The sequence below is a fragment of the Amblyomma maculatum genome, chromosome 6, assembly GCF_055883805.1.
Source record: "Amblyomma maculatum isolate TAMU_Amacu chromosome 6, ASM5588380v1, whole genome shotgun sequence".
NCBI lineage: Eukaryota > Metazoa > Arthropoda > Arachnida > Ixodida > Ixodidae > Amblyomma > Amblyomma maculatum.
Window position 1 is genome coordinate 136,283,209 of NC_139349.1, and position 25,732 is coordinate 136,308,940.

General features: G+C 45.7%; 2 pseudogenes; one reads left to right on the forward strand and one right to left on the reverse strand.

Annotated features, from left to right (window-relative positions):
- Positions 1–257: 257 nt before the first annotated feature.
- LOC146186835 (uncharacterized) lies at positions 258–1,518 on the reverse strand (annotated as a pseudogene).
- A 1,135-nt stretch (positions 1,519–2,653) lies between these two features.
- On the forward strand, positions 2,654–3,782 carry LOC146186836 (protein roadkill pseudogene; annotated as a pseudogene).
- The last annotated feature ends 21,950 nt before the right edge of the window (positions 3,783–25,732 follow it).

The following is a 25,732-nucleotide window of genomic DNA, read 5'->3' on the forward strand; positions in this document are numbered from 1 at the left end:
GTTGAAGAACAAGGCAACGAAGTCGCGTGACGGGAACCTAAAATTTGTGAGACTGCCAGGCTTTATTTCCCCAAGGGAATAGAAGTTGATGGAAATCATCCGGGGAAGTAAGGACAGCTCGTAATTTGTAGGACCGGAAAGCTTCTCGTCTTTCTCTCCTTCGATCATTGCATTGTTCAACTGCATTGCAAACTGGTCCCCAATTGGATTGTAAAACGTTTATTTCCAACAGTCTGAAGGGCATATAGGCCCCTCGCCTAAACGACGGCCAGAAGGTCTTAGCTCATGGCGGCGTCTTCGGCCAGTTGGACGACTTTAGTTTGAGTCTCCGGATCGGAGCTGAGTAGGAGAGCCTCCCATTGTTCAAGTGACTATTTTTTGTCCCTCCAGGGGGGGGGGGGGGCAAAAGGGCATTTCCAGAGAATATGGTTGCGATCCGCTTTGGCCTTACATTGCTTACACTCGTTTGAATATTGTCCCGGATAATAACGACTACACATAACCGGGTTCGGAAACGTATAAGTTTGGAGACGGCGCCAAGAGGTGGCCTGACTCTGTCAATGATTTATCAGCGGCGGGGTACTTCGTTCGATTAAGCCTATAATGTTGTGTGATCTCTCTGTAACACGCAAGACGATCCCTGTCTGCTAAGCCCTCAGTATGGCCACTGGCTCGGAAAGCAAGACCTCGAGCCAGTTCGTGAGCTGCTTCATTTCCAGCCAGGGATGCGTGTGCAGGTGTCCAGACTATGCGAATTTCGTGGTCGTCCCTTGCAGTCCGCAGGATTCCGTTCGTCAGAGGGGAGACCCTCCCCTTGGCAAAGTTCATCACTGCTGCCTTTGAGTCACTGACTATCGTTGACGCATCCGTGCCCACTATTGCAAGTGCGATGGCGGCTTCTTCTGCAATTTCGGGACTGCCCGTCGTGATCGAGGCGCCGGCTCGGAGATACGTCTCGGCGCTAGCTACCGCTATCACCATTCCTCCCTTCCCGCAATTAGCTGCGTCCACGTAGGCCACGTCTTCTATCGGATAGTTTTTGATACATTTGCCGAGGGCTTCAGCCCGTTTCTCTCTGTGATCCTTGTGGTGGACGGGATGCATGTTTTTCGGTAGTAGTGGGATCATCAGCCTATCGCGCACGCTCTTAAGCATGTCCACTTTCGGACCTCGCTGACTCTCGTAATTTATTCCTAGTTTCGCTAGGATTTTCCTGCCTGTAACGCTTCCCGACAGCCTTTCGTACTGCGAGATTGTCACGCCTTCCACAATTTCATCCAGTGTGTTGTGAAGACCTAGTTCTAAAAGCTTTGCGGTGGGGGTCCGAATTGGTAAACCCAGCGCCTGCTTGACACTTCTGCGAATGATCCCTTCCAGCTTGAACTTCTCCGCTGCCTTCAGATTAAGGAAAGGAGCTACGTAAGCAATCTTACTTATTACAAAGGCTTGAACTACTCTGATTAGATTCGTTTCTTTCATGCCATAGCGCCTATTAGCGATTCTGCGGATGAGCCGCATAGTCTGTTGCGCGCATATCTCCAACTTTTTTATTGTTTCTCCATTGTCCCCAAGAAAAAAAGAGAGACACCCTGGCGACTGAAAGACACGAAAGGACGATATCACGTACGCGGCGGTGAAGGTTGCTGGAAGGGGCGAATGGTTGAGCGGGGCAATTTACAAAAGTGTTTTATGGCATGATAGTGCCCGTGGTACTTCGGGACGAGCTTGCCGGACATGCACGGTGGAGTCAAAGGGACCCAGAGCCATACTTGAGCACTTAGATAGATGGTGTGAGCAGAGTTACTTGTAGCCGAGGGATTCCTTCTGGCACTGTTCTTCCGAAAGTAGCGAACAAGCCAGCTGGCGGTATTCTTCCTGGTTTTTGGCAGTCTGCTAATGCGAGGTATACTTTGAAAGGTGAGGACGGTAAGAGATAAATTTGTCGAATGGAGTCGAAAAATCACGACCACACAGAAGACAGAATGGTGAGAATATTTGAATACGCGGTACAGATGACGCTAGCTTGAGCAGCACTAGTCGGCGACGGGACGTTTGGCCCAGCTGGTCAACCAGCGAAAAAGCGACGAAGATGTCAGATGGTGCAGATCGCGCGCAAGGTGCATGGCGTGCTATTTTTCTATTTCGCGTGTTCGCTACCTCACGTGTGCACGCGGCGGGATTGAGCTGCCTAGGGCGGAATTTGCGTTGGGCTGTTGGACTGAGTGTGGCCATCTGCCTGGTTTACGCCTCACGGAAACTGCATCTCCCGTGCCAATGCGCCGCTCATGAGTTGACGAAGGGACCGCAGCGGCTGAAGATCGTGTCGAAGGAGAGTGCGGCACCTGTGCCTTTACCCGTTTCTGCAGCGTCTGCCCACAGTGTTCGGCGTTTCGGAGAAATTCCTCGGAGGTACGCCCGTCCTGCTAGCGTCGCCGGCTTTGATCCCGTGAAAATGTGGCCCGCGTCCCCGCGTGCCGGTGGCCACTGCAGCCCCAGCAGAGTTGCTAAGAGCCGCCACGCGTCCAGTTCTGAGGCGCTCGTGCCGCTGCCGGCGTCGCCATCCGGCACCATGGATGCTCTATGCAGGCCGCTGCCGGCCGCAGATACGAACGGAGGAGGAGAGGGTCGACTCCTCTTGGAGCACGTTGCCGCTGCGCAAGGCGAGTTGCTGCAGGAGGCGTCAGCAGCATGGCAAATCCTCGCTCGTTCAATGGGCGTCCTTTGAGCGAGGTCAACACGCTCGTGACCGAGAGCTGGTGCTACACACAGGTGAAAGTCATCAAGTTTTCTTACACGTGGACTATAAAAAATTTCAGCATCCGCCAGGAAAAGTTTGGCGAAGTGCTAAAAAGCTCGACATTTCCTGCGGGGGGCAACGATAAGCTGAAGTGGTGCCTCAAGGTAAGCCCCAAAGGACTGGACGAGGAGAGCAAGGACTACCTGTCTCTATACCTGCTGCTGGCGTCCTGCAAAAAGAGTGAAGTCCGTGCCATTTTCATGGTTTCCATCCTCAATGCCAAGCGGGAAGCAACTATGACCCTGAAGAGTAAGAGGACGTACAGCTTTTTTCAAGGCAAGAATTGGGGCTTCAAGAAGTTCATTCGAAGAGACTTCTTGCTCAAAAACGCTAGATAACTCCTCCCCGACGGCAATCTCACAATCTGCTGTGAAGTAAGCGTCCTCACAGACATTGCAAACATCTTGAGGAAGATCATCCCGATCGAGTTCAAGGAGCCCGAGCGTCGGCTGTCAGATGACTTTGGGCATTTATTTAAAAGCCAGAAATTCAGCGATGTCATCCTGAGTGTCAATGGCCGGGATTTCTGCGCCCACAAAGCTGTCCTCGCTACTCGGTCTCCTGTATTTGCGGCCATGTTCGAGCATATGGAAGAAGGGCAGAATCGGGTGGAGATTACCGACATGAACCACCAGGTGTTGCGTGAAATGCTGTGGTACATTTACACGGGCCGAGCACCCAACCTCGAGCAAATGGCTGGCGATCTGCTGGCCGCTGCCGACAAGTATGACCTGGAGGGTTTGAAAGTCATGTCCGAAGAGATCCAGTGTTCAAACCGCTCCGTCAAGAACGTTGCAGACGCGTTGATTTTGGCAGACATGGACGGTGCAGACCACCTGAAAGCACGCACTCGCGACTTCATCAACATCAGAAATGCTCAGACGTCATGGAGACTGCGGGCTAGAAGGCCATGATTGACTGCCAGCCGCACCTGGTTGCTGAGCTCTTCCGGGCACTCGTTACCCAAGAACGTACCAAAATCTAAGGCTAGATTTAGGTAACTAGTAGCGCCAGGATCAGGACGACGCTGGAACTTGTTTGTAAGCAGATTTTAGTCTGCCGGACCGCAACGGGTTTTTCTGCTTAGATCAGCACATTACTCAGCCTCTTCATTAAGCCAACAATAAAATGGTGGTGGTTCAAGCGTGGCTTCAGCCTAGTTATTGAAGCGAAATCTGTCAACTCTCCTGATGGGTTTATGACGGTTGGACATCACTGGAAGGCTTGAATTCTGTGTACGGCCAAGCTTCGCAACTTATGAGTAGAAGAGAGAGTGCCTTCAATACAGGCTTATCATTCAACGATAGCTGATTGTCTATTTATTATTTAAATTGCATTTCGGGCAAAGGAAAGCGATGTATTTGTCTCCCTTTATGGTGTCGACATCCACGTAACTAGCTTTGTTACATCGCCCTTTTATTCAGCTAGTGTAAGAGTCTTGTTTTTATTTAGGATGGTGTTCAAAGAAAAAGAAGATATATTATCCTTCACGGAACGTCATTCGGACCTAGTGAGGGGAAATCCGAATTTGCACACCAAATAGTTCACGCCGAAAAGTTAATTTCAGGGAATAAGATTTTATTCTCGCGGAATGAGGTGCTGCTTGAGCATGCGTAAGGTTTTTCGGAGCACGAGGGACTTTTTCATTTTCCAGCCGAAAGTAGTTTTCCTCGTGTTCAGCTTTTACGGTATTCGATAAGACAATTGACTATGCAGTTGTTGTTGTTGGGTTGGGTTTGATGGCGCATAAGCAGCTCAGGCTATCATGCGCCAAGCACAAGCTTGTAAGTGGTGTATACTATTTATTCTATAGCTTCTTTAAAGCATTTGCTTCCTTTAAAAAGCTAAAAACACCTGATAGATCAACAAGTCCACACCTAAAATCAAATCTGGATGGAAAGGAACATGTTCATCTTTAACTCGGGTAAAATACTTTTTTCTTTGCATTTCAAATCTTCGGCATGAAAATAAAATGTGGTTTATGGTGAGTTGCTCTCCGCATTCTTCACACAGGGGTTTGTTTTCTTTTCTCAACAAAACGTTGTGTGTCATGTGTGTGGCCAATGCGCAGACGACGTAATATCACTTTGATGAAGCGTTCCTGATGATGACATGATTTCCATTGCCCTAAAACTGGCTTCACCAGCTGTAGTTTATTACTTACCTCGCAACTCCATGATGACTGCCATTCTTGCTTTAATCTGTTGTGCACTAGCACCATGCAGTCTTTGTACGGCATATTTATGTTCTTTATTTGTTTTTCATGGGCTTGGGCAGCGCAGAAGTCTGCTCTCTCGTTGCCTCGAACGCCGACATGACCCGGGACCCAACAAAATGTTGTGCTATGTCCTTGAGCAGAGGCTGTTGATATGTTGTGTATGATGCCCCCAAGTAGTGGTGTAACTGCGTTTTTGTGGTGAAGGGCTGTGAGGACACTTAAGCAGTCTGTGTAAACAATACAGTTTGTGATGTTCTCGTTCGGTATTTTCTCTCACAGCCACAGCAAGCGCGTAACAATGAGCAGTGAAAACACTTGCACACTGAAGTAGTCTAATTGTTCTTTCCCCCTTTTCTTGTACTACTGCACTACCCTCGTATTTTGTTGTCTTGGAGCCATCCGTGTAAAATTGTGTGCAATAGTCATATTTTTTTCTTTAGGAGCTAGAAATTCTCGCAAGATGTGCTCATGTGGTGTTTTCTGAGTTAGCGTGAAATCACAAACAACAGGAAGGCTGTACCAGGGTGGCAGTGAATCATGTCTCGATGCAATATCAGGGAGGGCATGCAATATTCCTAGTTCTTTGCATTTATCTTCAAAACGAAGTAACAAAGGTTTGATAGCCTGGGGCCTGTTGATGAACAATACTCTGGAGGCGCACTTTGTGACAATAGGGTAGCATATATGTTTTGATAGGGAGTGTATTTTCATGATGTATGAAAATGTAAGCATGAATCGTCTATATTCTAGGGATGGTTCATTTGTGTCTGCATAAATACTGGTGTTTGGTGACCTCCCATAAGCACCAGTAGAAAGACGCAAACCTGAATTATGTACAAGGTCTAATCGTTTCAGATATGAAGCTCTTGCTGACTCGTATACTATGAAGCCATCATCTAGGCAAGAGCGAACGATAGAGTTGTAGATGTGTGAAAGGCAGGACTGATCAGAGCCCCAGTGTTTGTGTGATAGGACTTTAAATATATTGTTCTGAACTTCCCAAGCTCGCCAACAGCCCACCGCTCATTCACTAATCGTGTCTCCACGTGGGTCCTGCCGATCTGGATCGGGACACAATTCCTCTCCTTTTAGTTATCTGAGTTCAATATCGGACTCGCACCGTCATTACTTCTCTAGAGGGGCTAAGGAAACCAGGCGAAAGAATATTTCTTAGACTGCATACTAACACTCTACTTTGCCCAGTGGTACTCAAATATTTCTTCTGTGGCCATCCCAATTCTTCATAGTCAGAGATTTTGAGCGCCTGGCAACTTTGGGTGCTCAGCTGGATTTCTCTGTGCTGAGCTAAAGGATTGGATCACAGGGAGCGGACAGAGCACAGGGCCGAACGGGCTGCTGAAAGAGAAAACCTATTAGCCTCTGAGCGAAATAAGGATAGCCGCTGAAAAAGAGATAGATCCTTGAGTTGAGGCTTAAACTTCAGGAATGCGGTAGACATAACACGACAGACGACACCTGCACCTCATCGGTATCACCAGAAATACAGCCTGCCAGACCACAAAATCTGCTACATCTGTTCGATGAACGACGCGATAACCTGCATGCCTATTTGCAGCCTCTTAAGACTTTAGCGTGTGGCAAAGCGGATAGCCGTGGCTCTAAGATAAATGGGCGGTGGCCTTAAGCATGTGCTGTTACGGTTGGGCTCCTAACCGTGGTTCACACCGCTCCTACACCGGTCGCCTACTGGAGCCGAGCGGGTACCGGCGATGCGCTCGTTGCCCATTTACGAGCCCCGCTGCTGTTCCGCATGACACCGGCGTTCTGATGAGAAGCCTCGGCGTAGGGCGGATACACTCTTTCTCTGACTTGCAGAGAACCCTCTCTTCGCTGTAGCAGAGCAGCGTCGCCGCTTCTGATTCGGTTGTCTAACCTTGAGCCGCTGGCGATTCTTTTGGCACATTGCGTAGGCGCGTTTGCTCTGGTCCTAGGTGGCTGATAAACCACTGGCTGTCACTCCCTATTCGCATCCGTGCGACCCGACGGTTAAAGGCCGCTGTACGGTTGCTTTTTAGACCCGCTCGGCACGTGTGCGGGCGCACGTTTTCTGTCCGCTTGCAGACGTGGTGCGGAAGGGGTGTTGTACGATCGTTTTGCTGACTGCCGTTCAGCCGGACGGTTCCAGCATCCCGATTGGCGCGCCCGGGCATCGCCTTCGGTCCAATAGCATGCTCCCTCAAATGACATTCAAAGCTGGCGCGTAACCCGTGTTGTGGCGTGCTATCGATTTCGGCACCTCGGCGCTATTCGCTTGCCTCAGGATCACCATGGCCTGCTTTTTTCTGTGATCATGGGCTCTCGTCAGCTGTCAAATGAGTAGCGCTTCACTACAGTTCTTGAGTTCTTACATGGCCACCACTGTAAATTTGAATTGACCTTTGCTCGCACGGTTCGTAGCCGCCGCATCGCCTGTACATTTTTCTGACTTTTCTAGTATGCCTTCGCTGATCTCTTTAGATGTTTCTACGCCGAATTTAAATTGAGCACTGTCGAATGAACGTGCATTCATAGTTCGACGACCGATGAACACGATTGCTACTATTGACGAAGCCGTTTTGTTTTGTGGGCCCAAGTCAGCCCAATAAAGAGATATATATGCCAACGTATATGTGGGCAGTGGGAATAAAAGGCGAGAATCTGCAATGGCGACATTCACTAGGCGTTAAAATCACAAATGCTGAAAGAAACATTCAAAAAGGAATGATATGGTCGACGGTTCCAGCAAACAGCTAAAAAAAATGCAGTGAAGACTGAACCAGCGCAACCCTGGAAAGATACCAATTATAGAAAAGGATCTAACATTGAATAGCCTCAAGTATGAACAAATGCAAGCTTTCTTACGACTCCCACCACAACCTCCTAAAGGAAAACTAAAATGAAATATGGGACAAAGGTGTGAAAAGGAAATGGAGACTCAACGGCATTACCTGAAGAGAAAAACAGCTCACTCACAACTGATTGATTTCGGCATGAAACATGTGTAGCTATTGCTAGGTGGGACTAAAGCCAGGTTAATTATTTCCCAGGATGGCAGTTAAGGTATTTACATTAGCTGCAGTTCGCCCTGTTATTACTACTTGTTACTACATGTTTGTTCCAAAGGGCCCTCTTAGTGCTGCTGCTTTATGAAAGCATTGATGTGTGCAATAGAATACATTCATCTAATCCTAGAGTTCAGAAACCAGATCCTAGCATATTGCGTTATGTACTTAAAACAGAAGGTGGCTGTGACATTAAAACAAATAAAAAAAAAACAATGCAGTGCGTTATATACCAGGTGTCCTAGCTTTCAGGAAATCGATGTGCCCTAGACCAGTACATTAATCCAGCTGCGGGCTATTGAGAGTTGCCTGGCCTAGGCTGGTGTTTCATTATTTAGCCCTATAATGATTAGGGCTATATAGTTAACATTTGAACTATTGGCTTCAAGAACAATTAGTATCAATAAGCAAGTAGTAAACTGTCTTCCAAAACAGCTGACAGAAATGTTTGCACCAAGGTGCCTTCTATTTTGCATTTTTTTTCATTATCTTAAATGGCAACAAGCCCAATAAAGGATGCGTCTGCATGACAGCAACTTCACTTCAATGTCCCAAAACATGGCTCAGAGAACAAAATCAGATTTTGTCAGAAGTGCTCTCCATGGTGTGGCTCTACATAATGTGGGTGAGAGATATGTGTGAGAAGCTAGTCACATGGTAGCTCGATTTGGAAGGCAGTGAATAAATTTATGGAAATCATACCGGGATGCAAACATTGTGGGCAGCTGTTTTTCAACACTATCTACAACTTTAGAACTGATGCTTTGCTCTTGGGGCCAATAAATAAAGAAGTCACTAATTAGTTTTTGCTAACTCCAGAAAAACCACGGCAAATGAAACGCCACTGGAGACTAGGGCAATCAACTCTGAATAGTAGTTCTTTGTTGGTTTCACTAGCTTAGACCACTCTACCTAATTTAAAGTTTGATTAAATTCAGCAGGGATACTTGGTATGCATGGTTTGCTGGCATAAACACGGGTAAGCTTTCCTCTTGGGGCCAGCTTCAAGTGAAACAGTCGTGATGCGGCTGTGGAAGCTAAATGAGATACCCCCCCCCCCCTGAAGCCTTCTAGCAAGTAAAAAATTCCACTGGTCATTTTTCAAATCAAGATATAAACACCTTGGAAGCAGAACACAATTATTCAAGCTATAATATTGTAAGCTAAATATAAAAATGATTATATATGAATATTGCTCGTTGTATGCAAAGCATGAGTAAGGTTAAAACATTTATTTTGTTTGCCATTTATTGCTCAACAACAAAGTGCATGGTATTATTTGACAAATAAAAAGTAAACAAGGAAATTGTTGCTATTCTTTTTTGGTTAAAAGGAAGCCCTTTTGCTCCCCCTAGAACCAAATCCTGAGGCTGCCACCACGTGATATGCAAAAGATTGATTACTCCGCACATATTATATTAACATGTTCTGCATGTCATGGACCATGCCATGCTCTGCTAGGTCATATTTACTTGAGGTGTAGCTTTAAGGTTGCTATGCAAGGAAAACAGATGTCCACTTTGGTCACATTGAACACTAGAAACACATACAACAAGTAACAGTGTTCTCTTGAACAAACTAGCAGAAATTCTGCATCCTTTTCATCTACGACAGAACCTTTTCTTCCGGCATCTGCTTCCACTCTAGAGAGAGGCCTCAAAAGCTGCCTTCATCAACATTACTGTTTAGAATTTTATTCAATGTGCCTTTTCAGTGATGTGAAGAATGTATATTGCATTTGTCATTGCTGTTACATAAATTCAAGCTATCTCTAGAAATCTACTGCACAACATACATTGCGCCCAATATGAAACGAAGTGCCATCTTTGATTGCCAATGTAACACTTTCTTTATACAGGTTGGTAATGCATTGAGACTATACATTGTGCTCAATATGAAAGGAAGTGCCATCCTTAACTGCCAATGCAATATGTTCTTTATGCAGGTTGGTAATGCATTGAGACTACATAAGTAGAGTCAGTATAAATGACGTGTGTGTCATATGCAATGCTCAAATAGTTGTGTAGGCTCTTATCAGATGCTTTGTATTGGAAGGGGGTGCATGCTTTTGAGGTCATGATGAGAATAAGCAGCACTTTAAGGGCAATGTATATGAGGTGGGTAACTACAGTGTGCATAACAAGTACACATACGCATGCTTTCTGTACCTTGTCCTGTTGCCATTTTGCGTAAACTCTAAAAAAGCTTGATCCGAGTGCACTGTAGGGATAGCTTGTGGAAAAAGAAAAGAGGATACTGCATGAAGAAACAAGAACAAGAATTGCTACCTAGTACAATGGCATTTATTCTTTCCTACTGTCCTTGTCTTTTAGCAGTGTTTTTGCCAGCTCCACAAGACCCATTTCAATGTGTTGTGTAAAAGTTTTAAGAGCAAGTTAAGCCGACATATTTTCCGCTGAACAAATTTTTGTTCCATGAAACACAGTGTTGCCTGACCTAGGCTGGTGTTTCATTACTTAATATTATAATGATTAAGGCTATATAGTTAATATTTAAATTATTGGCTTCAAGAACAATTAGTATCAACAAGCAAGTAGTAAACTGTCTTCCAAAACAGCTGACAGAAATGTTTGCGCCAAGGTGCCTTCTATTTTGCATTTTTTTTTTCTCTGTCTTGAACGGCAAAAACCCAATAAATGAAGTGTCTGCATGACAGCAATTCCTCTTCAAAGTCCCGAAACGTGGCTCAGACAACAAAATCGGCTTTGTCAGAAGTGCTCTAAATGGTGTGGCTTTGCATGATGTAGGTGAGAGATATGTGTGAGCAGCTAGTCATATGGTAGCTCAATTTGAAAGCCAGCTATGGAAATCATACCATAAAGCAAACATTGCGGGTAGCTCTTTTTCAACATTATCTACAACTTTAGAACTGATGCTTTGCTCCTGGGGCCAATAAATGTCACTAATTAGTTTTTACTACCTGCAGAAAAACCATGGCAAACGGAAAGCCACTGGAGACTAGTGCAATCAACTCTGAATAGTTCTCGGTTGGTTTCACTAGCCTAGACTACTCTACCTAATTTAAGGTTTGATTAAATTTAGCCCGGATATTTGGTATGCATGGTTTGCTGGCATCTCTTGTGGTCAGCTTCAAATGAAACAGTCGTGACGCAGCTGTGGTTTTAACTGATATGGTGGAAGCTGTCTTGTAGTCTCTTATCAGATGCTTTGTATTGGAAGGGGGTGCATGCTTCTGGGATCATGATGAGAATAAGCAGCACTTTGAGGCCCATGGTTTGATTTGGTTTGTGGGGTTTGACATCCCAAAGCAATTTGGGCTATGAGAGATGCCGTAGAGGAGGACTCCGGAAATTGAGACCACCTGGGGTTTTGTAACGTTCACTGATATCGCACAGCACACGGGTGCCTTTCTTTTCGCCTCCATCCAAAAGCGGCTGCCAAAGCCGGGATTCGATCCCGCATCCTTGGGAACAGCAGTCGAGGGCCGTAACCACTGCGCCACCCAGCGGGGACTTTGCGGCCAATGTATATGAGATGTCTAAGTATAATGTGCATTACAAGTACACATACACACTGCTTCCTGTACTTTCTCCTGTCGCGATTTTGAGTAAATTTTAAAGGGCCTGATCCCAGTACACTGTGGGGATAGCTTGTGGGAAAAGAAAAGAGGAAACTGCATGAAGAAACAAGGAGAACAAGAATTGCTACATAGTACAATTGCATTTATCCTTTCCTACTGTTCTTGTCCTTTAGCAGTGTTTTTGCCAGCTCAACAAGACCCATTTCAATGTGTTGTGTAAAAGTTTTAAGAGCAAGTTAAGCCGACATATTTTCCGCTGAAAAAAATTTTGTTCCATGAAACACAGTGTTGTAACTATCTTGCACACTTTCTAAAGAGAAATGTCCTTATTGAGTCCCACAGTTTAAAAACACACAGCCTGGCTGTTTGTGTCATTACTGTAACTAAAAAAGAAGTAAGTTCACATATACAGCTACACCTCGTTAAAATGTATTTTTGTTACCCATGTATTTTTCATTAATAAGCACAGAAATGCTTGCAAACAAAACTGCCACTGGTACCGAGGTATATATTATAGAGTGTGAGGGCTTTTAAGGCTCTTTGTATTTGCGTAGGAAAGTAAAACAGACTGAATTACATGGCTGTTACTCTGTGAAACTGCATCATACCGTTCATTGCACTGTGTACAATATTTTTGTGAATTCATGAATTGTGAAGCACACTGAGACCTTCAGCTCACACACTCTGCTTCCCAAATCACTCTTTCTTATGTTGAAATAGTTATCAGTTAGTCACCACTGCAAGGCTTGGCAGCTCATTTGCTAGTCATTGCACAAAATGAATTAAGCTGCCCGCTTAGATTGTAACCATTCTGTTATGACCTTATCCTGCAAAGCTAAGGTAGCACTCTGCATAGATGCAAAGCAGAGTAGTGAATATGTGAATGCAAGCAGCATATCCAATCCAAGCAGAAAAGGAATGAATTCAGATTAAGTTACATGTGACCTCAGTGTCAACAAGTCAGGTGTTACATCCATGCCTCAGACCTTTCATAGTGGATCAACATCAGCATTATAGAACCAATACCCATGTGATAATGCTTAACACACGATGAAAAGATAAGGTAATTAATCTTTGCAAATGTGGTATGAGACCATGCACAGTGGTGGCCATACAGCAAATGTAAACTGATATGTGAGAAAACCCAGTTGATCACTTTGCAAGGTGCAAAAAAGTTTAGGCGAGCAGCAAATGTAACAAGGACTAAAAAAATCTGTAATGCATCCTACATTATTGTAAGGTTCACACACGTACATCATTGATATCACTCAGTAGGAAAGTAATCATGGGCTTCACAGCAAAATGAAAGCAGCAAATAGGCACGGACATGAGCATCGACGACATCTGATTTTGATGCCATCGGAAATGTCTCAATTGGTACCCCTTAGCAAAGAAATGCAGCTGAATAGATACTTAATACCAATGAAACTGAGTTGGCATGCAGTATGGCGAGAGCAGAGCTGTCAAAGCAACAAGTATGGGATGTAATGTGTGCAACTCCATAACAGCATCATGTCAGTATAAAGCCTATATACATCATTTGTCTAAGCAGTTGTCCAATGAACTTAACTCACTCAAGTTATGCAGGAAGAAAGCAGACTGTAATCACAATAATTTCTTCAATTGTATTTTTTCTTTTAACCAAATATGTTTTCATGCTCAACATGCCTTAGGTACACCAAAGTGTCCATATCATGAGGCACAATTGCATATGGTGTGCCTTTTTTTCATAAGCATAACCTCCCGCCATACTGTACTTTCGCGTCTAAATGTTTTTTTTAAAGACCTGCTGTGGTGATAAAGTGTTCAGCCCATCACATACAGAAGTGTTCAGTCGACCGATTCATTGCACAGATACGTTTGCAGACATAGGTGCACATAGCTAGCAGAGGACATAAAAATAAACAGGAAGGTACTCTCAAAGTGACAGCTGCCGTGAAAGTACACGATATTTTCACAGTTTGCACAGTGCCGTCGAGCACCCATATCAGCACAAAGCGCAAACCGCGGAATATAGTGACATATTAGTAGCCCGAAATCCGTGCAGCTAACGTCGTCGAAGGGCTCGGCGCTCGCATGGGAAGGGCTCGGCAAGCGCAGCACACAGGGACCGCGATCAACACAGGTGATCGACACATCGCGGAAACAACGTCGTGTGCTCGTTTCTGTTGCGGTCACTGCGACCAGCGGAACGGTTGCCAGACTAGCTGTCACCAAGTTAATGTCAGCATTAGGAAAACATAGTGTGTGACGAACTTTGCAAACATGGACAGTCCTCTTCCTTGCTAGGTGGCAGTCGCTCAAGTCGTAAACACTTTCGTAACACATGCACGGACACTTTTCGATGCGCTGAGGAGCCGATTCGTGCGCATGAAAATCACCGTGAACTACTGTTGCCGGCTGTCGGCCGTGAAGATCTTCGCGGCTAGCGATAATCACAAACATATTGTGACACCGGTGCGACCTAGTACACTTCGCCGGTTGGAAGATCACTGCCTTCAGCTCAGCGCAGATAACAGTGGTGCATATGATCCGACTTGAGGGGAAATCACAGTCGATAGGAACACTAGTATTAGCAATGCGCGTAAGTATATTGGTTTTTGCGGCAGGGCAACAACTACCATCTACGCTTCGCTCGTCGCTTCGCTTCACACCGCTAGCGGCCATGTTGACTGGCAAGATCGAGGAGGAGGAGCCAGAGACGTCGCCTACAGCACAGCCAGTGCAATCCGGTCGCCTTGCTGATCAGCACGTGCGGGCAAAAAGTTGAGATTGAGTCAACTTTTCTGCGGACGAAGGATGCGGGTGTGCGCTATTGTATGCCCCTCCGAACCGGTCGTCTCGGTGCGGCCGCATGCGTGCGGAACGGGTCTAAAAAGCAACCGTACAGCGGCCTGTAGGCCGCGAACATCGGCACGTAGAGAGGCAATGACCTCGGCTTGTTGTACGAAAGCCCGCGAGTTCTCTCCACGAAGGCGCTCGTTCTCCTCTCGTACCTGGGCAACCTCCTCGCTCAGAAAAGAGATTCCCTCAAGCGAGTCGAGGAGGAGAGCCCGTAGCGAGGCAAACTCACCGCCATGTTCGCCGGTCGCGGTTGAAGGGGGAAAACCGGTCAGGTGGCTGGGCAGGAGCGGGGCGACGGGAGAAAGGAACGTAGCTGCCGGCGCACCACCGTCGCTAAGCCTACCACCGTCAGACGACGACGACGCACACAAATTCCACACGAATGGCCGAGAGCCGGACTTCAGGAGCTGCAGCTCGTCATCTGCCCAAGTGACGCACTTCGTGTTTAACACGTTTCGCACAGTCAGCACGTCGTAAAAACTGCTGCTTGCCAAAAAACGGGCGAGAGCACAGCGCACATGCATCCTTACTGGGCGCCATCTTGGGGAAAAAATAATAATATAGTGATATTATAGTGTATTTACGTGCTTGGCCCGTCAAAACTCGCTTGATTTCTTCGTGAAGGCTGCGGCTGGGTGCTCCACCCCAGCCACTTGTACAGTGTGCCTGTCGCACGATTAATTAACGACAGTATGGCATAGTCGTGAGCAAAAGTGGTATACAAAATTCATCCGTGGGTGTAGGTGTAGAAAACTGCATTGCAGCTTCACCTAGCTACAACTAAGGGTATTGAGACAACACTGGCGGTTCCCCATTTTATCCACATGCATGCGACGCTGTCCTTGTCCGTGCCGCTATCGCTAGGTGGCATTTTTATGCACTTTTCCCGAGCTCTCTCATCGTCAGAGTGTTGTGTAACACTTCTGATCATGACTGCAAATTCGCGCGGCTTTGAATATACAGTGCATTCATACATCTTGTAAATATGGAACAGTACCTAAGAACTAGGACGTGAGCAGCGTTAACCTGTTTCTACTTGTTTATTTTTGGGAATAGCTCTCCTATTTTTTCTCTCTACTGCTCTCTTTCGTAGTCTTCGATGTCCTCTCCCCATCTGTTTCATTCTTCCGGCTATAACATTTAGACTTTTTTATTTTTGTCAGTAAACCGCTACTAATGCTTTCTATATGGACGACTGCGGGCGGTGCGAGATTGCAAAGTATTCTCAAGTCGTCATATGGTCACGGAACGTAAACAGTGTGTGTAAAAGAGAGCGTTTTTCTAGAAACGGTCAACAATTCCCCTGTGCCCGTTAAATGTGCCATCCTCAAGCGGTATTTTTCTGTCTTAGGAATGCTGGCGCGGCCTCCAGCAGAATGGTTCCGTCAAAAGTCTACTCTGTGGTCGCATGGCTCGACATACTCAGCTACTTCGATTTGCTCTTTTTTCGTCTGTTGGACACAAGATGTTTGCACCTTCGCCCTTTCCATCAAATTGCTTGTTTGCCGAATCTACTCTTCCAAGTACTCGAGGTACGAGATTCAGGACGTCCCGTCTTAGGATTATTTTTAAGGCAACCGGGTCTGTGTGGAGGCAGAAGAGGCGCCCGATAATTGTGACTGTCTTATGCGTAGTTTGTAGCGCTTCATTTTCGAGATTATGGGACGGGGTTTTACTGAAATATTTTACGGATGAATTCAGTACGCGTTTTTTTTTTCGTCAGTTATGATTGTATTCTTTCTCTGTTTCGTTCCTCTCGATGGCTGTGCACATTCGTGGCTTTTGTTGTTTACAGGATTGTGTGACGATTTCAGAGCAGGAAGCCTTGCTAGATTTTTGCGGGCGACGGATTCGCAGTGAAAGTTCCTCACTTGATGAGCGGCCAAGACGCACTAATCCATTGGAAGTAACACTTTGGCACGTCAAGGACTGCATCGATGAACGCAGGGTTCACGGTGGTAAGGAAACAGCATGGCATACTGACCCCTCTCCTATCAATTCTCTGCTGCCTAACAGTAGCGATTAGGGGTACAGAACTGAGACCGATTTCCTGGGTGAAATTTTAAAGGGTGGGGAGGGAAACACGTTCGTCCTTGTTATGGTTTTTTTTGCTGGATCTGGTGTGTGAGTTGAGAGGTAGAGCATGAGGCTTTACTTAATCTCTCCGGTATATCTGGTGCTACATATTCAAAATCAAAGACATGTGCGGAAGGATGGTAGGCGACGGAGTACTAATCGTAACCAGTTTCTGTAATCTCCGCGGACACCGTTTTAGTACCTCTCTGAGATCCGATGACAATGCAACTTTCATCCCAGAAAAAGTGAAAGCTTGTCCAGTTGCTGCTAAAAAAAAAAGGGGGACACTTCAGCTTCGCTCTTAAAGGTGTATCCTACGTATAAAACCCCGCTTTATCCAAGACGTATGATTGTGTATTCATGTCCTATGGGTACAACGCGAATGTAATTATCCTGACACACTGAATCTGATATCGCCTAGCCGAGTGTCATAACAGGCCTGAGTAAGAAGCTTCTGCTTAACGTGACTTCAGGTTACTTTACGTTCAGTCAGTGTTCGGTCATGCCAGCTGCCAGCGACCGCCTCCGAGCGTCTTGGTCCTTATTTTCAATTCACAAAGCCAAAGCCAGCACCGACGCCAAATTTTCGGCGAAAGAGGCCTTTGACAATATCGCGTTAAAAACCGCTGCTCTCTTGACAACGTATCTTGATGAGCCCTCAGGGCAAGCGCGGATCATCTTTTACATCGCGTTAAGAAACCAACGATAAAGCATTAAAATAAATTCTCTGAGACGTGACCACGACAGCATTTCGCCAGCAAGCGCCGTAAGCGCCACCGAGCAGCCCAAAAGGTAGACCCCGAAGTACAAGTGCAGTGGCTCCTCTGCACTGTCATGATGCATCCGTCTCGTCGTCATCGCCAATCTTCGATGAGGGACGACAAGTCCTGCTTCAGCGATGGCCATAAGGAGACGACGGTGCTGGTACCAGCGGGTAAACATAAGCCTTTCACAATGAATTTCAACAAGCCGGATGCAAAACAAATCAATTAGAAATTATCTCATACTACATGCCCCGCCGGGGTGGTGCAGTGGTAAAATACCCGACTACTGTGCCGGAGTTCCCGGCTTCGAACCCGACTACGGCGGCTGCGTTTCGATGGAGGCGAAACGAAGTGGCGTCCGTGTTGCTGTTGTGGCTGTAGGAAGAAGGAAAAGAGGCTGAGGCTGATAAAACTTTATTCACAATAAGTGGGAGGAATAGGGGAAGTCAGCTAGCGTGCCGCAGGCCGTGGAGACTTTTGGCAACTCCGGCCCATTCGACGGCCTTGAACTGAATGCCAGGGTCATCGTTGGACCTTAGCTTGTCCCAAGCTTCTTTAGAGGGATCAGGCAAGAGTTCTAAGGGAGGTTTATGGGCTTTGCACGCCCAGATCATATGCTCGAAGTTGTATTTCTCCCCGCAAAACCGGCAGAATGGATTCATATCATTATTTATGAATTTTGATATGTAGTTTGGATTGGGGAGGGTCCCCGTCTGTAGCTGTCTCCATATTACTTGTTGTTGTCTGGTCAGTGTTTTATGGGGTGGTGGGAGTGTTCTTCTCATTGCTTTGTAATGTGCAGTGAGTTCGTGGTATGATACGGCTGGCTCACCGAAGGGTTCCGGTTCCTGATTTTGCGCCGCCGCTCGGCCGGCTAATTCTCGAGCGTATTGGTGGGCAGCCTGATTTCTCGAATTCCCCGCATGAGCTGGGGTCCATATTATTTCTATATCTCTTTCGAGAGGAGATTCTCTTATTTCACTTAGTCTTTGTGAGGCGGGTTTGGAGACTCTACCTCTAGCAAAGTTACTGATTGCCAGTTTGGAGTCGCTTACTATGGTTGTTGCATTAGTAAAAGCGATGGCCGCGGCGATGGCGGCCTCCTCCGCCACTATTTATTTATTTATTTATTTATTATTTATTTAACAATACTGCCGCTCTCAATCGAGAGCCTGGCAGACGGGCAAAACACATGTTATGTTACAAGCATACAATATAAAAGAAATGAAAGAATTCTAAACAGTTCCAATAAATGCTAGGGGTCTGTATGTGGAAACAGTCTCCGCCATAACGAGTCTCGCTGGGTTAGTGTTGGGCTATGTGACTCCACATATCGAATATTTGTTAGGGTCTTCCGCGTCTTCTGCGGCGTCGACGTAGATGACATCCTGTAGCCGGCGTTGATGGGCGTGGGGGTTCATGTTCCGAGGAAGAGGTTTGATGGTGATCCTCTTTCGGATATCGCGTGGAATAGTTTGAGGGAGGTCTTGTAGGGGTTCGCCCTCAATGCCTAATCTTTCAAATATTGTCCTACCGGCGGGCGTGCTGGATATGCGCCTTATTTGGGCAGTTCGTTGTGCTTCTTTGAGTTCCTCGCAGGTATTGTGGACCCCGAGTTTGAGAAGCTCTTCGTTGGGAGTCGAGCGAGCTAGGCCCATTGCTGTTTTGTAAGCCATCCTAATGATGGCGTCGATTCTCTCGACTTCGTTTCTTTGGAGTTTTTAGTACGGGAGGGAGTATGTAATCCTGCTTATGATGAAGGCATCTATGAGTTTGAAGAGGTCGTGTTCTTTCATGCCTCGTTTTGTATTAGTGATTGTTTGTATTATTCTGGCTGTTTGGGGAACAGCCCATTTCAGTTTGTTGATTGCTGGCGCGTTTCCAGAGTTTGTAGCCTGAGCCCCAAGATCTTGATCTCTTTATCCTCTGTTACTTCCACACCCTGTATAATGACTGTCGTCAAGGGCGCATTTAATTTGCCTTTGTGAAACACTATAAGCTCGATTTTTCAGGGGAGCATTCTAGGCCCGCTCTCCTGGCCTCTTCATCGATGACGTCTGCAGCTGCTTGAAGAGCGGCCGCGATTGCACCATGAGAGCCCTTAGTTGCCCACACCGTAATATCGTCCGCGTAGAGGCTGTGCTGTACTGCTGGTATTTTGACGAGTCTATTCGAGATCTTGATTAATGCCAGATTAAAGAGGAACGGAAAGAGAACAGCCCCCTGAGGGGTGCCTCTGTTTTCCAGCTTTATCGAGTCGAATTTCAAATTGCCCGCGTGCAGTTCCACCGAGCGCTCACTCAGAAAGGCCTTGATGTAGTCGTAAGCCTTTCGTCCAGGTTTAATTTCGTTTAGGTGCTCTAGTATAGTATAATAGGAGACATTGCCAAATGCTTCCTTTAGGTCGATAGCCAGGATAGCCTGCGGATTTACCTTTTTAGATCTGTTAATGATGTCATGTGACAGTTGAAGCATGACATCCTGTGTAGATAGTCTCCTTCTGAAGCCCACCATGGTGTGTGGTAGAAACGAGTATTCTTCGGCATCGTCCTTCAGTCTATTAAGCACAACATGCTCCATTAGCTTACCTAAGCACGAGGTAAGCGAGATTGGCCTTAGGTTATAGAGGTTTATCATCTTGTTAAGTTTTGTAATAAAAATAATCTTGGCGTGCTTCCAGGACTGGGGTATGCTACCACTCTCCCAGCACTCATTCAAGTAATCCGCGAGCGCTGTGACCGACTTTAGATCTAGGTTCCGCAGCATCTTATTATTGATTTTATCTGGTCCAGGCGCAGATTTTGTCTTGAGTTGAGACAGTGCGGCCCAGATATCTGCGTCCGAGAAAGGCTTGTCAAGATTTGGGTTGTCGCGTTCCGTGTAGTCCGGGTACAAATCTCCATCTTTGGTGGAGTTTACATATTTATCTTGTAGTGACGATAACAACTGGTTGGTTGGGTTGGGTGTTTTGGCACATAGGCAACTATGGCCATCATGCGCCAAACACTAGGTTGCTGAGCTTCGTTATGAGTGAAAATGAAAAGTTTAGAAAATTACAGCTGATTTAGAATCCCTAACTCTTTAAGAAAACTAAAAACAGATGAAATTTCAACAAGCGGGTTGTCTCCTAATAGTAAACAGGGGTGGAATGGGATGCGTTCATTATAGAATGGAGTAAAATATTTTTTCCTTAACTGTTCAAGTTTTGTGCACGAGATCAAAATGTGGTTCACGGTGAACTCACCTCGACATTCTTCGCATAATGGTTTTTGCTCTTTTCTCAGTAAGAAATTGTGTGTCAAGTGTGTATGTCCGATTAGAAGACGGCACAAAATCACCTCACTGAAGCGTTTGTTCTGTGTACATGATTTCCATTCTCCTACTATAGGTTTTACTGTGTGTAGTTTATTTTGCTCTTCGTTATTCCATTTTTTCTGCCATTTATCTATCAGGCTTGTTTTTACTAACTTAATACAATCCTTGTAGGGAATTGGTATTTTCTTTATTTTCTTAGTTCGAGCTTGTGCAGCACATGAGACGGCTAATTCGTTAAAATCTATCCCAACATGGCTAGGAACCCAGCAAAACATTATGGTTTGGTCTTGCGTTGTGATTTTTTCTATGCCATGAATGATGTTCCCTAGTATAGGCTCAACTGCATTTTTGGAATGTAATGCCATGAGCACACTTAAAGAATCGGTATAGATTATGCTCTTTTCACAGTTCTGTTGCATAATTTTATTTACAGCTACATAGACAGCGTAACATTCTGCAGTAAATATTGAGGCACTGTTAGGTAGCCTTACAACTTTTTCTCTGTTGCCTTGCACGACAGCACATCCAACATAATTTGCTGATTTTGACCCATCTGTGAAAATTTCTGTGAAGTTCATATACTTCTCTCGTAGTGCTAGGTATTCCTGTAATATGTGTTCGTGTGCTGTTTGATTTTTTCGGAAGGCTGTCAGTGTGAGGTCACATGTAGAGGGAAAGCTGTACCAGGGCGGAAATGGATACTGTCTCTGGGCTACAGCTGGAAGTGCAACCAGTATTCCTAAATCTTGGCATATTTCTTCGAAGCGGAGTAGTAAAGGCCTGATAGCATGGGGTTTGTTTATGAACAGTGTTCTGGAAGGGCACTTTGTAACTAAGGGGAAACAGAGATGTTTTGGTAAAGATCTTATCCTGAGTATGTATTCACATGTAAGCATGCTCCTGTCGGCAAGGGGTGGTTCATTTGTTTCTACATAGATGCTTTTAATGGGGGATGTTCTGTATGCACCACTAGAAAGACGTAAGCCGAGGTTATGTATTGGATTTGGGTCTAATCGCTTTAGATATGATGACCTCGCAGAGCCATACACAATACAACCGTAATCTGAACTGGAGCGTACAACAGAGCGCTAAATGTGTAAAAGGCATGTTCGATCGGATCCCCAGTGCTTCTTTGAGAGAACTTTGAGTATGTTGAGGGACTTAGAAGCTTTCTTTTTAAGGTTAGTTATGTGAGGCAGGAATGTTAATTTTTTATCAAAAGTTATACCTAAAAATTTATGTTTATTTTTTACTGGCAGTTCAGCTTCGTTTAGGTATAAAGTTGGATCTGTCTGTAGGCCTCTCTTAAGTGAAAAAAGAACAGCTACTGTTGGGGAGAATTTAAACCCATTCCTGTCTGCCCATGTAGCTAACATATTCAATGTTATCTGTATTTGCCTCTCACAGGATGATATGTTGGATGATGTACAGGCAATTTGCAAGTCATCAACGTAAAGTGAATACATAACAGACTCTGGGATTGCTTTACTTATACTATTCATTTTTACAACAAACAATGTAGTACTTAAAATACATCCCTGTGGTACGCCATTCTCTTGGATAAATGTTTTTGACATAGTTGTGCCTAGACGAACATTAAATGAGCGGTTAGAGAGGAAATCACGCAAGATGTTTAGCATTCTCCCACGGATGCCCAAGTCTGCAAGGTCACGCAATATTCCGAACCTCCAAGTTGTGTCGTATGCCTTTTCAAGATCGAAGAAGACCGCTAGACAGTGCTGTCTGTGTATGGATGCTTCTCTGACGGTATTTTCCAGACGGACAAGATGGTCAGTTGTACAACATGCCTTCTTAAAACCACACTGATGAATGTCGAGAAGCTCTTGGGATTCTAGGATAAACAATTATGTAATATTAAGAATACTTTCAAATGATTTTGCCAGACAGCTAGTTAATGATATTGGCCTGTAACTGCTGGCCGAAGTTGGTGGTTTGCCATGCTTCAAAAATGGTACAACAAGAGCTTTTTTCCACGCCTCCGGTATCTGCCCTACTACCCATATCTTGTTGAAAAACTTTAGAAGGGCTTCTACAGATGGCTCAGAGAGGTGGGACAACATTTCATAATGTATCTCGTCGGGGCCTGGGGCAGCCTTTTTGCCAGTAGATAGAACTCTATGAATTTCTTGTATTGTGATTAAACTGTTAATCAGTTCATTGCTGCCACCGCTAGTTGGGAGTTTCTGTTTTTCAGCTGTGACGATAACATCTGTTCACCGCTTCCGGGATATGCATGAATGATCTGGTCCATAGCGTTTCTGTTGACTTTTTTGGACTGGGCTGGATCAAGAAGGTGGCGGAGAAGGTTCCACGTGTTCTTGTTTCCAAGCTGCCCGTTAAGTTCGTCGCATACCTGATGCCAATTCTGGCGTGTAAGGCTAATGGCGTGTTCTTCAATTTCCTTCTCAAGCTGTGCAATGCGTAACTTGAGCTTCCGATTAATTCTCTGCTTTTTCCATTTCGTCATGAGCGCGTGTCTGGCTTCCCACATGTGCGCTAGCCTGGAGTCTACGATGGTTTGCTCCCCATCCGTTTCTATGCTACTGGTGTGCTTAAGGGCTTGCTTAAGGGTGTGCTTAAGGAAAAGGAAGAAGGAGAGAAAGACGCACGCCCAAGTGGCGTCCGTGTGCTGCGCGATGTCTGCACACGTTGAGTGGAAAGAGAAAAAGAGGAGCCGTAGTGGAAGTCAAAGGAGTACTTTGGACCACCTGGAGATCTCTAACGTGCTCCCCTGATGGGACTGAGACAGATAGGTAACCGCCGCTTGCCGCGGGGGCTAGCCTGTCACCGAATTTTTATCTGGTGTAGGCCGTCATTGCACCCGCCACCGCTTCGGTGGTGGACGACGTTTGTTGTTGCGGCGCGCGTCTTCCTTTCCCTCTTCCTTTTCTTTCTCCTCTAATTTATCTTCTGCCTGCATGAGGCAGCGGAGGGCCCCGCCGGGGTAGTGCAGTGGCAAGACGCCCGACTATTGTGCCGGAGCACCCGGGTTCGAACCCGACCTCGGCGGCTGCGTTTCGATGGAGGCGAAACGAAGAGGCGTCGTGTGCTGTGCGATGTCAGCGCACGTTAAAGATCCCCAGGTGGTCGAAATTACTCCGTAGCCCTCCACTACGGCTCCTCTTTCTCTCTTTCCACTTTCACTCCCATTATCCTCCCTTCCCTTACGGCGCGGTTGCGCTGTCAGCAGAAAACAAGTGAGACAGTTACCGCGCCTTTAACTTCCTATAAATAAATCAGTAAATCAGGCAGCGGAGGTGGCTCTGCACTGCAAGAGGACTTGTTCGCTTGCGGGACGTTTGTACGATGCTCTGTTGCCGACTTTATTGACCCAGCGAACATCCTTACTCTGGCGCCGCCGTCGCCAGCCAGATGTAATGCACCCGAAATTCTATCAACTGTCGACATTATTCCCAATCTGTCGGTGGTTGCATTCATCCTCTTACGACCTGCCGGGTTGGGACGGGCGGCTCTTTTCATTTTTTGTTTTCGGAAGTCGGAGGGGCGCATTTTCGCAGCGAGAGGTCCCATTCTTCAATGGACCGGAAACTACTCCCCTCTTCTCCCCCGCTTCTTGTCAACAGTTCTTGGAAGACAAGGCAGCATGTGCTGTTAGGTGTCCTCCTGGAATTAATCTGGGAGTGCAAATATTGCTTCCGCAGGATTAACTGCTTATCCCCAGATATGATCTTTAGGAGAGCAGATAGCACTCCCTCAAGATTAACTCTTCATACATATGACCGAATTTCAAAGCAGTGACCATTAAGTACAACTTGTAACATTATCGCTGCTAAGCCAAATCAAACAGCTTAATTGGCAAGACATGTGGCCAGTAGATGGCCCGTGGATTGTCTTTTCCTTCTTCCTACAGCCACTACAACAGCACCGACATCGCACAGTACACGGACGCCTCTTCATTTCACCTCCCATTTTGGCGAGTCTAGCATTAACCCCAGTTGGTCAAAATTACCCTGCTGCCCTCCACTACGGCTCCCCTTTCTCTCTTTCCACTTTCACTCCCACCTTCCTCCCTTCCCTTACGGCGCTGTTCAGGTCTCCACAGAGCAAGTGTGACAGATACTGTGCCTTTCCCTTCTTGTGAATCAATTGTTTATTATTATTATTATTATTATTATTATTATTATTATTATTATTATTATTATTATTATTATTATTATTATTATTATTATTATTATTATTATTATTATTATTATTATTATTATTATTATACTACACGTAGGTGTGTTCTAATAGTATGCTTTTTTGCAGTTTCTCTTTTATTGCAAAAAAGGAATGGATCGATTAATAAAGCCTTCGTCTAGTATTGATATGAAATATGATTTCTTCCGACCGAAAAGAAGTTACATGTTTATGCTATGTGGGTACAACTATGGTGGAGCAGAAAAATGAGAGGGGACATATTCTATTGGCTGATGTTGCAGAAAAGACGACATGGCGCCATACTTAATGTCACACAACTATTTCGATATACACAGCGCCAACAGTAAAAGCGTGTTGTCCTTTGATGCATATAGCGTACACGTATGCATCAATTACACTACTACAACTGACGGTCGGGATAAGGTCTGCTGAAGGTTTGTGATTGTATTGACCTCGTCTGTATGACAACTCTTTTATACCATGCTTTGAAACGCGTTTCGTACCCTGGGTGATTGATTGATTGATTGTCATTTATTGAATGGGAAGGCTCATGGCCATGGATGGGGATAAAGGGGAGTAGACAGAATCTTCATTGTTTAGGTCGTCACTCGAATCACATAGCTCTAACCAGGCCACTAAGCTGGGTGCAACTGCTAAAACGTGTGCTCCCTGCGCTACAGAAACGAGGATCTCTTACGGCCCCAAAGCGAATAATTTTCAGTGTGTTTCGACAAAGGAACGGTACGATGAGCAGCGGGAAATCATAGTGACATTTTACTGCAGGTTCTGTATGTTTCCTCAGGTAGTGCAGAACGGCCAAGCAGGAACTTTCCTTAACGCTGCACATCACCGACACTGAAATCGCAAAAGCCATTTTTCGCTAAATTCAGGAGTAAGTATCCGGAGTGCATT